Here is a 13,619-nt window from a genome sequence, read left to right as displayed (position 1 = left end):
AATACTGATTGTTTTACTACATAAGTAACAATTAGTATTATATAATCGTTTTTAATCATTTATTCAATTAATTTAAATCGATTTTAAAGCGGAACAGAAAATCGTTCTCATTTTTTCTGATTTTTATTGCTGTATTGTTTATTTTTTATAGTTTTTCAAAGCAATGACTCGCGAGTATTATTTGCGCACAATTACTGCTGTAACAGTAACATTGCGTGTTACCAATGTATTACTGGCCAGAAATATTTTTTTTTCATTTCAATTTCCACCCCATTTCGTGGTATTTGCCAAAACCCGATTTTTAACTTCACTCTTCCAAATAATTGCACTTTTTTAAAAATATCGAAATTCCATTTTATTGCGTTTCTAGACCATTCTTTCAACTTTTAAGAATCATTTGATTTATTTTTTTTTTTCAAATTGGTTGAAAATTCGCAAAGTTGTAGTAATGTTTATGAAAAAAGTCAAAACCGCGATTTATTCAGTTTTTATTTTGTTCAAACCAATTTATGTATAATTGATTCAATAAATTTCGTATTTTCACTTACACTGCTATTTTCGCAATTGAAAACGAAGAAAATGATGTATTATACATCTCCTTTGTATGCCTTAGTATCGCATGCGAAAATTGCGATCAAACGCGTGGGGTATATTTTGACCCCAGTCATGCAACGTTCTAAGGTGGAAAATGCAAGTGCAACGTTCTAGGGTTAAATTTCTTATCTCAGATTGCCTAGAATTTGTGTCACTGTATGTGCACATGTTAACACGTGCAGATGAATAGATTCCCTAATAAACATCGTATGATATAAGAGTCTAACGACCTATTCAGGGTATCATCCAAATAATATGTGGAATCGTTGCATCATATGGGTTAAAGTTCGTGTATAATTATTTTTTATTAGGGTTCTCTTCACGGAATTTAAATTCGTTTGGAAAATTCGTACCTTTTTGTTTTTCAATACAAAAAAAATCAGTCAGCTGATTTCTGAACGATACGCTTGTGTGCGTGTGTGGGTTATGCTGCAACATAACCCGAACATAACCGAACCTTTGTTGGGATTTTCGCATCGCTTCACCTTAAAGGAAGTTTTTAGAAAGTTCCCTCTTTCCTAAAAAAAACTCTTGAAAGAGAACTGCGGAATGAAAAAAAACAGGTCCAATGTTATTTGAGGTTTGTTCCAGTACCAGGAGAAACTGAAAGTACTCCGAATCAAACGAAACAAACAAGGAGAAAATCATTCCTGTATTGCGCATTTTGCACCTAACAAGACTCCTGCGCAAGGATGCAAAATGCCTACCTTTTCTGCGGCTGTAATTTTTCTGCCTACATTCTCATTTCTCTTTCGACGCTGCTGTCTTTCGCTATTGCAAGACGCCCAGCGCTGTGCGGCAGTCTGTAAGCAAAGCAGTAACATGACAAAAAATACTGCCCCCAGTACCAGACGCGCGGTACAGCTTCTCTTTCCTTATTTTACACTTTTTAATATTCTTAATCTAATCAATATTTTCAATCAAAAACGACGTCAATGAATGCTGTTCGTTTACGCCACGACCGGCATCATCGCTTTCGTATGCGGGCCTCTCTCTTTGACTACGCAGAGAAAAATGTACAAAGCGAGAGAACAAACATTACTACGCCACACTCTCACCGAGCAGTCGGAGTACAGCAGCAAAACAAAACTGTATTCTACTGCTCTACGGGAAAATGTACTCGGTTTGGCTACCGTTCTGGCAAAAACTGTATTGATGTGTCGCTGTAGCGGCCTGTACGGCTTGTGCAAATGTAAATATACTGAAAAAAATGTAGTTTACTGGTACCTTTGGCATCCCTGCTCCTGCGTGGAAAACATTTACACACACGGTAAAAAAACTTTACCCATTTTATGTATTCAAATTGCCCATTTTCGGAAGTTATTCGAGCTGTCAAAAAATGGGTATTTTTTTGTTTCTAACAATGAGTACTTTTTATCCATTTCACAACTACTCGATGAGGCAATCCCGCATAAATGTGTACCATATGCCAACCATTGCATCAATCGTTTCAAAACCATTTTCAATATGGTTCGTTCAACAATAGATTAACCATTACCTAATATAATATCGAACATAACCAGTGTCGTTTTTCCATACTCCACCATACGAACAACGGGTTGTTAAGAACAGTCACCATACCAAAATGTGCTGTTTTCCATATACATTTTAACAATAGCAAACAAAAGATAGCTCAATTGGATAAAGTGTCAGTTCACTTAGTGCCAACGAAGCATTCTTCAGAAGATGGCGAGAGCAAAATAATATTTCATTAATCGATAGAATTAAAATGTGAAGGGGAAGAGGTTTTTTTCTCCAGCTAATATTTTATCCATCGCTAGACCTAAAATATGCATGCCACCATAAACTGTATGGTTCTTGAATGGTATGATTCAAGAACCATACAGTTTATGGTGGCATGCATATTTTAGTAACGGAGTAACTTACGTGTATTGGAATAAACCTAAGAATAAGCAGTGTTCGATTGGATTCGTTTTTTTGACAGCTAAGCCCAAATCTAATCGATCCAAAATGGAGTCTCCTCAGCTCTCTTTCTAGAGTTTTTCCACTCAATGATATAATCAATGCAGGGGGAGTTCGATCATAGCAATTACCGACGGCGCTCGTAAATAGTTCGAAAATTTTAATTTTCTCGTCATGTCATTGTGTTTTTTTTTATATAATTCAAACATTCTGTGATTGATTTGGAAAAGTGGCAGCACTGGCGAATCGCCCGGACTACAGACACTTTATAAGCGGACCCTACACGAGACAGAAATATTGTCAATAAATATATTGACAAGACTGCTTCAATCCGTCAATCCCATTTAAATTCTACAGAATCATTATTTTCAAGATGACCTTACACCATCAATATATTGATCAATATATGATTTATTGTCAATATTTCTGTTCGTGTAGGGTCCACTATACACAGACTAGCGAAGTGTCAAAAATTGCAGCCAAACGGACTGTCAAAAAGTGCAGCCAAACGAGCATGATGGTTTTGAGCTAGGATAGGATCCGCCAGCTCTGTCCCCTGTTTTTGAACCAATTCTGAACCAGCTCGTGATTGGACGAAAGTGACATAGGCAAACCTTCGGCTTGGAAACTAAAAGTACTAAAGGGCTGCTTGGAAGTGTTGTCATATTGTGATATCAAACATAAAACGACGATTGTTAACTATGATGATTTTTTTGTTTTCTCGAGATACCGCTTTCTTTCTATAACATCCGTCTGTAATTATGAAGTGCAGGCATTATTTGGCAGACGAAATCAAACATATTATCCAGAACTGAAGTTCCCGAGAGATCCGGTAGCGCGGTTATCGTGGATTCTGTTCTGTGTGCGGAATAATGCGGAAATGCCTCTTTTCGAAATCAACAGGCTGTGTAGCGTAAGCATGAAAATATTTTGAACTTCATGTAAAAATTGTCTGTTCCAGTGCCGAGTAAATTGGAAGTACTGAGCAAACAGGGAGAAAGTTATCCCGGAAGTCGCTTCTTGTTCTTCCTTTGGTACTATCGATACAGTTGAATTTTACAGTTTTCAACTGAATCGATCATCGGTGTAAATAGGAGCGTGTATTTTCTACTGCTGTTTTCTCCGAAACGATCACATGTAGTACTGGAACAAACCTATACATTGCTCCAAAACAAAAATTAAACCTTGCAGAAAAGTAGTTTTAGAATATTTAAAATAAATCCGAACAGAGAAGATTATTCTTGTGACAGAGGTTGCTTGACTCAGAAAGCAACTTACAAAAATGAAGAGGCATGAAGATATTTTTCGTAATGTCCAACAACGAATATATATTATTTTGTTTTGCTGTATTCCGATGGAAAAAACGTTATGATCGTTTAAATGCGAATATAAAGACTAAATCTTTTATTTTTCCAGAAGCATGAAATTGGTACATAATATAGAATATTTTAATCAGAAAAAATATACGACCGAAACAAAACCAATATTTTGGCAACATTGGTCGAGTGGGGGTATGTCGTTTTCAACAGGGATTAGTAAAATATAAGAAGAAGCCAGCTGGCGGATCCTATCCTAGGTTTTGAGAGGGGAAGTGCAAGAGGAAGCCCACGCAAAGCTTGTGGAAGCTTCCGTGATGCCAGTTTACATCCATGGTTGCTAGTTTTACTGTTTTTCTCTCCGCTAGTCTGTTGTATAAAGTGTCTGTAGCCCGGACGTGTTGGAACCCAAATTATTGGCTCGAATCGAAACTCGTCGCAATGTCAATTGGGTCATTAAATGAGAAAAAAAAACTTTTTTTATTACATACATCGATTTTCTTCAGGAAGTTACATCGATAAAGCTGATTTTAGTGATTGCAACAATGTTTTTTCCAACTCAGGAAACGTGAAAATAATATTAAAATTTAAAATAAAGAAATATGTTGACAGTCTGGATTTGACACTATCAGAAGTATTTGACACATCGAATTTCACGACAAATGATGCCCTGTCAGAAAAAATTAATGATGTTTTCCCGGTTTTCCCGCAGGGTTATTTTTATTTGACATAAGCACCATCCAATGCATATAGTTTTTTTCGTTTTGGGTGTTGTCTTGACAGGCCAGATGTAAACAACCGCAGTTTTCCTATTTATGGTTAAAAAAACAAAATAATCAAAATTTTAAAAAACAAAAAAATTATTTTTACGGATTACAACGAAAATGTTATATTATGTATATTGGACCTAAAATTTATCGAATGAAACGAAAAACTATATATATATATATATATATATATATATATATATATATATATATATATATATATATATATATATATATATATATATATATATATATATATATATATATATATATATATATATATATATATATATATATATATATATATATATATATATATATATATATATATATATATATATATATATATATATATAGATTAATGACCCAATTGACAATAGGTTCATCCGGAGAGTTCATTTGTGTTTACATTTTGCTAGCGTTGCCAATTCGATTTTGTTTCCACCACCCAATGTGGCTACGCCGCATTGTTTTTGCACGTGCTGCATGGGATAGACCCTATGTTTGAGTAAGCTGGGCAAACTAGTAGATCACAGGTTCGCTTGCTTCCGACGGCAGATCTTCGGCCCCTAGGCCTCGGTTATGCGGCTAAGCCGCATCGAAATGGTACCCCTTAAAAAGAGGTTCCTGAAGGGTATCGGTTGGTTACCGGAACCCAGTAAAGTTCAACTGGAAATGAACCGGAATTCTGGTTGGTTCTAATTAGTATTCTGGCTCTAGTGATACAACCGATTTTAACTAGAATAGGTTATGTCACTGGAGCCGGAATACGAATTAGAACCAGCCAGCATTCCGTCTGAGCTTAACTGGGAAGTTAACTAAAATTTAATCTGGTAAATAAAAATTTTCTGGCAACGCTCCAGCGCCCCGTTGAACTCTATCGATTTCGCCACCTGGGAGCAAGTTATTTGGAATGAACTTTGTTTACTTTGGACAAATTTTGATTCGATCCAACAACATCCAGCCGACGTGTTGTCGTTAAGGTTGGACAGAAAATGGGCGAAACTTGAAATCGAAAAAAGACAGTTTTTTTCACACCGTGTGTTAGATCTTCATAAAAATCACTCAGCGTATGTAGAATATTGTTACAGTACTGCTGATTGATTTTTATGAAGACACACGGTATGGAAAAAACTGCTTTTTTCGTTTTCAATTTTTGCCGATTCTCTGTTCAACCTTAACGTTCACTATATTTCAAAGTTTTCCAGTGATATACAGTATATTCAACAGGAAATTGAAGTCAATCGTTCAGTAGGTCATTTTCTTTTTGAGTTACGTGTTAGTAGGTAGAAATATCGCGAGAAAAGTGTGATTTTGCCTGTAAATTTATCGTCACAACTTTGCCATTGAAGTATGCGAAGCGAGCCGCCTAAAATACGCCCGTTCAATCTGTTTAGCGCCATCTGGACCTGAGTAGCTGATGCAATAATTTCACGGATGGAGGAGAGTTCTTCACAGAAATTTATTTATTCACAGCTGGTGAGATCGTTTCATGTCATTTTTCAATGATTGTATACTTTTCTAAGTATTTTCCTTTTTGTAGATGCGTGCCAGAATCGAAAATATTTGTATTCTGGAAGTGCGAATATATTGCGTGATACGTGGATTTATTCGCGCTAGGCTTATTGTATATGAAGGTGGCTTCAGAATGTACGTATAGGAGCAGACATTCTTGAAATGGGTCGTTGGATGTACAGTAGAGCCATCTATGGATAATACAAAATTTATCAATAAATAGATGCAGACAAGTTTCTTCCATAAAAGCACTGCCGGTCATTGGGAAATGGATTGTATACACGCACATACACACATTTCGAACATTCTTTGATTGATTTTCGATACAATTTGATTTTCAGTCAAATCTTGACGTTCTGAATCCGGTTTTATTGTAATATGAATTTCTCCACCGCACGAAATCAAGTGAAAAGTTCGCGCTCGACATGGGCAACGTCCTTTTCAATTGCACGATGAAAAAGGAAGTTTTCACGATGATTCCAGCTCAAGCTTGATAGAACAATATAATTGTACGCTCTCATCGACAAGGAAACATTGTTTAATTGTTTTTAAAGCTGCACTACGAAGAACATCAGTTTCAACCGCAAACAAAACCTGCATCAGTATGTTAAACTATCGGAAAGCATTACAGCAACGTAGGGTAATGGAACGCGCCGTTCTGGACACTGGTGAGATCGTTTTTGTATATATACAATTTTATTTTTGAACTACCCTTCTACCATCGGGCCTAGAATTCGTTTGTTTGCCTTCATATTCAATCGTTGAAGCGGTCCAATTTTCTCTATCATCATTGGAAATGAAATGCATTTTTTCTAATTTGTTGAAAATTTGATATTCATTTCTAGAGTTATCTGCCCCTAGCTATGGATTTTGTTCTACCATTAACTGAAACAGTTTTCCTCGTTTCGCTGAATCGAACCTTGTTATAAAACCTTATTCAACGGTGACAAATGACTTAAAAGAAATAGACTTCGAATTACTTTATCTTGTGTGTAGTATGGTTCAAATCAACAACACATTTTCTGTTGATGTTGAAAAAATGAGGCTGAAAGCTGATGTGACTATCGTTTCACTATCGGCAGAACTTGCCATGAATATAAAAACACAGCAAACTACTGCATGGATATAAACAATGCAAAAACTCAACTTCCATTCCACAATAGCTTCTATTTTGTTTCCTTATTCGACTCAGAAGGACAATGATTGAACGAATCATACACACTGCTGTATCGTATTTCGTATCTGGCTCAAATCGTCCCTAGGGCTTCACGTATGATGAAACACAATCTGACCATGGTCGGTGGCTAACATATGCTCTTTTGTTGGTGCTTTCTTGCCCACAAAATCCCACAACCGACCGGGTTGTTCCACGAATGACCGCTTGGACGCCCCCGTTCGCTCTCATCGCCGGTCCATCTTGTGCTAAATTGTTTCATTCCATCTCCTGATGAGATTCCAATCGTGATTTATTAACTTTATTACACATAGGCTAGGGCCATTGGATCTAGATTTCAGCACTCGGCGGACACTCATTGGATATCCATCCCCCCCCCGGCATCACTTTGTGGAGAGCTCGGGATGAAGTCATAAATCATCAAGGCTAAGGGTCTTCTCGTGGGGTGAACGGACGGTTGGATTAATTCGGGGAAACGGTTGTGTCCTCTGAAGTAGTGGCAATGTGGCACAGCGCATAAGAAATTGAACGAGCACTATTATAATGCTGCCTGTCGTTAACCAGCATCAGTAGCGGATGGCCGCTGGCAACTATTCCCTTTTCGTCGTTACGTTTATGCAAAAGAAAAACTGGAACAGTCTGGCTGATGACAGTGACTGGCATTGACTCGGTTATCTTGCAGTTCTCCCCAATAACAAGAGGAAACAGGGAAAATAAGAAATCCATTTAACCGTTATGGACGGGCAAATGGTGAATGAAAGGATTGGATAAACTATTTGTCATGTCCTGTCCGGACTGTGGAGTCTGCTGTTGAGAACTGTGCATTTCTGACTCAGTTTGGTTCATTCCCTATTCATAATCAGCGACAGGCGAGAAAATTAAAGCGGCGAGTTTGGCGATTATATTTATGTACTACACTGTCAGCATGTGATTTGTAGGACTAAAGTTTCGGTGTAATGACGGAGTTTAAACATAATTGCTTGTTAGTGGTTGCTCAGCCATTGCATCAAATGTTTGAAACCATTTTGAATGTAGTTCGTTCAAAAATTGATTAACCATTGCGTGGTATAATTTCGAACATAACCATTATCGTTTTTCCATTCTTGACCATACAAAGAACGGGTTGTTAAGAACGGTCACCATACCAAACATATTCTTTTCCATATACATTTTGACAACGTATGGTAAACATGTCTAATACGCCCCCCTTAAGCAAAAATAGCTATATTTCAACATTCGACACTATGATCTTCCCACCAACTACTCTAATTTATTGCTATATTAGTTAAAAAACGGGTACTACGTTTTTATTGAAAATATCCTGATACAAGTATTATTAAACATTTTTCAAAGTTGCCTAATGTCTAGTTTTACTACTGTGACAATAAAAACTCACATTTTCACACGAAAAGTTACTGGCACTCACACAACTTCTCCGGATAAATACAACGTATTATTTCTCCGGATAAATAAAACTATCGGAGAATGAGCGAATGAGTTTATCACGGTATCCTTTTTGCGCTCGCTGCCTTGCTGCCGCTATTCCAAAACACGAAAAAACAATTGTACTTCTTTGCCGCTTTGCTTTGAAATTAAGTATATATTTTGACGCTTTTATTGATTTTCAAGAAATTAAAATATTATCGCCTTCTCCGGTGAGAAGGAAAAAATCAAATAAATTTTATCCGGAAAATTATTCTCACGCTATTTGTGGAGACGGAGAATTTTGCGACTCATCTTATCTCGGAAAAGTTGGAGAACGGATAAGCTGCTTCTCGCGTGAGTGAGAGATAATTCCAATGCCTGCCCAGGGCAAAATGCCTGCCCAGGGCAAAATGCCCTCGGTTACAGTGTAACATGCCTCATAAGAGAATGGTATGCCCCACAGCGATCGGTGAGTATGCCTCACAATAACATAATACACGCAGAAATAACTTAGTACATTGAAGTCTTTTTATGCGGTTTTTTATGCGACTTTTTTATGCGGATTTTCAAAGTTATGCGGTTTTTTTATGCGGATTTTCAGTCATGCGGTTTTTTTATGCGGATTTTCAAAGTTATGCGGTTTTTTAATGCGGATTTAAAGTTATGCGGTTTTTTATGCGAATTTTCAAAGTTATGCGATTCTTTTTATGCAGCTTCCTTTTAATTTCTAGGGCATCACCTGAAGCGACTTTTATCGAAAGATAGATCTTCGTGAATGCACATGCTGAAACAAAAGACATAAAATGTTCATATTTTTATTTTAGGTTATAAATTACTAGTCTTTGGGTTAAGGATATGAGAAGCATTCTTGATGCTGTAAAAATAAAAGCAGAAAATGACTGAATACCTTTTTACCTTTCTCATAATAAAACTTATGCAATCGCTCGGAATTTTTACCAAGGCCCGCAGAGCCGAATATCTTATACCATTCTACTCAGTTCGGTGAGATCGGAAAAAAGTCTCTGAGCGTGTATTTTTTTTACTTTCTGATAAAGCTTTTACGCCGACCCGGCACACGTTCAGTAGTTAGACCATACTACCGATTTCGTCCATCGTGTGCCAGAGTGATGGACTCTGAACAGAGAAGATAACTCTGAACCCTATTCCTCTAAACTCCACCAAGAAGTCCGACATTTGCCTGATCTCCCGGATTCCATTTGAAATTACTACTTTGGGGGGAGGCGTGCTAATGCACTTCACTTGATTCCAGGTCTAGCTGGTCGTGCTAGATTTCGGCATGATTGCACGGCATGACATTCTACATACCTTCCTCTCTACGTTGACCAGTTGGATGCCGTGGTCGATCTGGCGATTCCAGTTGGAGAGTGGCTTCCGGTTCACTGGTGCCCCAACGACCAGGGTCTGTCGCGTTCGGTGCTACTCGGCGTAGTTCCCGACGGTGGAGCTAGCCTACCTCGGTCCGCCGAGTTCCCCGACGAAAGAATGTCTCCTGCAACCGTTGACGGACACGTTATTCTTCCTTAGATGCAGTCCGGCAGATTGCCGAGGTCAGTCCAGCGATTCCCAGTGGAGGATTGTGTCCGGTTCACTGGCGCCCCGATGATTCTAACCGGCGATTCGCTACGGACTACTCGGAATAGTCCCCGACGGTGGATCTTTCCTACTCCGACGAAGAGTTCCCCGGCAGTAAAAGATCTTCCGAAACCGATACTACCCGGGCAGATGCCGAGGTCTGTCCTGCGATTTTGGGTGGAGGGTGACTTCCAGTTAACAGGCGCCCCGATGAGCATCTGCCGGAGCTACTTCCCGATCTATTCGAACTAGTCCCCGGCAGTGGGCCTAGTCTACTCCGACGGAGGAATTTCCCGGCGTTGAAATTTCTCTCGAAATCGTTATCTCGAGGCTGGTCGGTTAGGTGCCGAGGTCAGTCTTGCGATTCCGGGGAGTCACGGTTCCGACAGCATAAGTCATTAAGTGACTTTACGCTTGTCTGGACATGCCGCAGACTCAGGTGATTCGCATTTAATGCCAAAAGATCCTGAATCCTGCGTCGCAGAAGAAAAAGAGTTAAGTAGCTGGGAAACTCTAAGCTTGCTTATATGACCCTACTCCACGCTTTTCTCTAAACTTTCTTACTTCAAATCCTTGCCCTTCCTTGAGTACTATGACTCTTAATATTCAAAAATATTTCACACCTTATGTGTTTTTTATGCGGATTTTCAAAATTTTGCAGTTTTTTTTATGCGGATTTTTAAAGTTATGCGGTTTTTTTTATGCGGATTTTCAAAGTTATGCGGTTTTTTTATGCGGATTTTCAAAGCCATGCGGTTAAAAAAAAACATTAGTGTACATTTTTTTCATGAAACGATACTGTTATCAGTCATTTTTACTTTTTAGATAATTCAGGAATCCTGCACTCAGAAAAAAGTAAACGTTATGCCTATTGATTTTACACATAGATTTTTGCAATTAACGGAGGCATATAGACACTATTTGCTGGCACATAAACCTAATGTGTGTATTTACAAGAAATATTAATCTTACATTCACATTCCATAACTATTAGGCACATAAAACCCCATTCTATAACAATATGCACATATAACTTATGTGTGTGCATACATAGTTTATACAGTTGACACATAGAAGGTATGTGTGCGCGTGATAACAATAGCATTTCTTCTTCATATGAATTTTAAGCGGTTTGAAGCAAATAGAATTAACGTTTGGATTTTTTTCAGTGTGGGAATTGAAGAGGGGCATTTTGCCCCGGTGGGGCGTATTATACCCTTATACCCTACCGTTCGCTCCGCTCCCATTGAATAGTGTAAACGCTATGACGTGGACCCGTTGTGCTTCAGGATTCTTTACATATTTTTGGTTGCCAACACCAGCAAACCGTATATTCTGCCACACCTATATATACCACATTGTACAACACAACACTGGCAAAAAATCGCAAAGTTGTATACAAATATAAATCACGGCTCACATATCAGGAATCCACATATACTAGGCTAGCTCGTTAGACTGTAAACATTTGACGAGCGGGTGTCTTAGAAAATCGTCGGTGAAAACAATTAGATGAAATTTATATATTGTTTGCTGTTAACAAACAATCGGCATTCCCAATTTTCGATAATAAACACATAGATGCACTGATTATCCATTGTGTCTAGTGTAATTATGGCGTAATTTACGTCAAGAATCCGTTACACATTTTTTTTTCACCGTAAGAGCTTAAATATTGTCAATTATCAACGTTCGATGAATCCTTTTGTTTATCTCAACGATTTCTCTGACTTCACCGAAAACTGTCAATTTGCGGAATAGCAAGCCTCGTTTCTGTGAGCCGTGTATCCAATTTTTCTTTTTTGTGAATTATTTCCTTGGGTCCTGAATTTCTGTAATGTGAAACTTATGAGTTATTCTTAAATTAACACGATTTCGAATGTTAATAACTAAAAGATAGGGAAAAGGTTTCGACTCTATTTACAAGAGTAAGAGCCACAGTATAAACTGTTAAATCGACACAGATCTTTCAATAGGATCTGTTGGAAATTAAACCTAGATATATAAGATGAAAGGACCAAATTGTTAGTTTAATTTAATTTATTTTCTCTGACCACGAGAGTATTGGATTAGTTCCTTCGAAAAATAATCTTTTTGTAATTTAATGTAAACATCAGTCAGCAGTATTTAACTTAACTTTAATTTAATTTATAATGTGGATCCCTTAACAGGAAATCTATTTCCACTGCGATTCCACCTTAGTTAATTATCTTATCTCAGTTTGTTTTATTTGTTTTGTTTGTTTTTGTTGCCATTGTTCATGGGCTGAGACAAGTTGCGTCCACTACCAGGGGGCTCTTGTATGAGTTGTTTGGTGTGGGGGAGTGTGGTGGGCAATTAAATAAAAAAAACAAAAAAAATTGATGACTATGACTCGAACCGAAGCGAAATGAACGACATCAATACATTAGAGGTGATTAGAGCTTACATCGTAATGATTTTCCCTGAACTCCAAATCTATCCTCCGCTAACTTTTCTACAAGCAAGTATATATGCGTAAGAATCACACCGAATCATAAAAAAACCATATAGAGTACTTGACAATCTGTAACTGTATTAGTGTGTTCAACGATTTGTTTTCCTCCACCTGTCATAATTTCTGATAGGTGGAGGAAAACAAATAGAAAATAACTTTTCGGTCTATTTGCATTGTAGATTCATACCAGCCGGTATTGTACGTCTCCGAAATAAGTTTCAACGTGATACAGAGCATTTAAACACTATCATAAATACTTTTGGCCAGCGATTTCAAACGTTTAAATTGACTGACAGTTTTACATATGACAGCTGGAGGAAAACAAACCCCTAAGTAGTGTGAGTGAAATCATTTGCATAGAACTCTATAACGACGGTAAATAATAAACAAAGACGGCAAAAGTAAATGGGATTGTTTTCAACCAACAAACTGCATTAGTGTTCGTGAGACCGCCCGACAAGGACTCAATTGCGGTAGATCGAGCGAAAAAAATATTCCGATGCGCAATAAATATTACTGCGTTTAATTCTTGAATGCGTGCAACATTTCGGAATGTCAATGTCAATGTTCATAGGAAATTTAATCGATTTACCCACTTCTATTTTCTTAATTGGAATTAAATGGTAGTTCTACAATTTATTGTCCCAATGTTACATATCTGTTCTACAACCTTATGATTAAAATAGATAAGCCTCCATTCTATAAATACATTCTTTATACTTCTGTGAAGAGGAAATATGATATCAAATCACTGTCGGGTGGATTAGCACATATTCGGATGTGTTGCAAATTTCAACTGTCCAGGAATACATTTCAAAACAGGATTAGGTGGTTTA

General features: G+C 37.6%; 1 protein-coding gene across 2 annotated transcripts in view; it reads right to left on the bottom strand.

Annotated features, from left to right (window-relative positions):
- Positions 1-13,619, bottom strand: part of LOC131677443 (allatostatin-A receptor-like) — a 288,093-nt gene that overhangs the window by 79,516 nt on the left and 194,958 nt on the right. The window lies entirely within an intron of this gene.

Source organism: Topomyia yanbarensis, chromosome 1 (genome assembly GCF_030247195.1).
Source record: "Topomyia yanbarensis strain Yona2022 chromosome 1, ASM3024719v1, whole genome shotgun sequence".
NCBI lineage: Eukaryota > Metazoa > Arthropoda > Insecta > Diptera > Culicidae > Topomyia > Topomyia yanbarensis.
The sequence above is the reverse complement of the archived record's forward strand: the minus strand, read 5'-3'. Positions and strand labels throughout refer to the sequence as shown.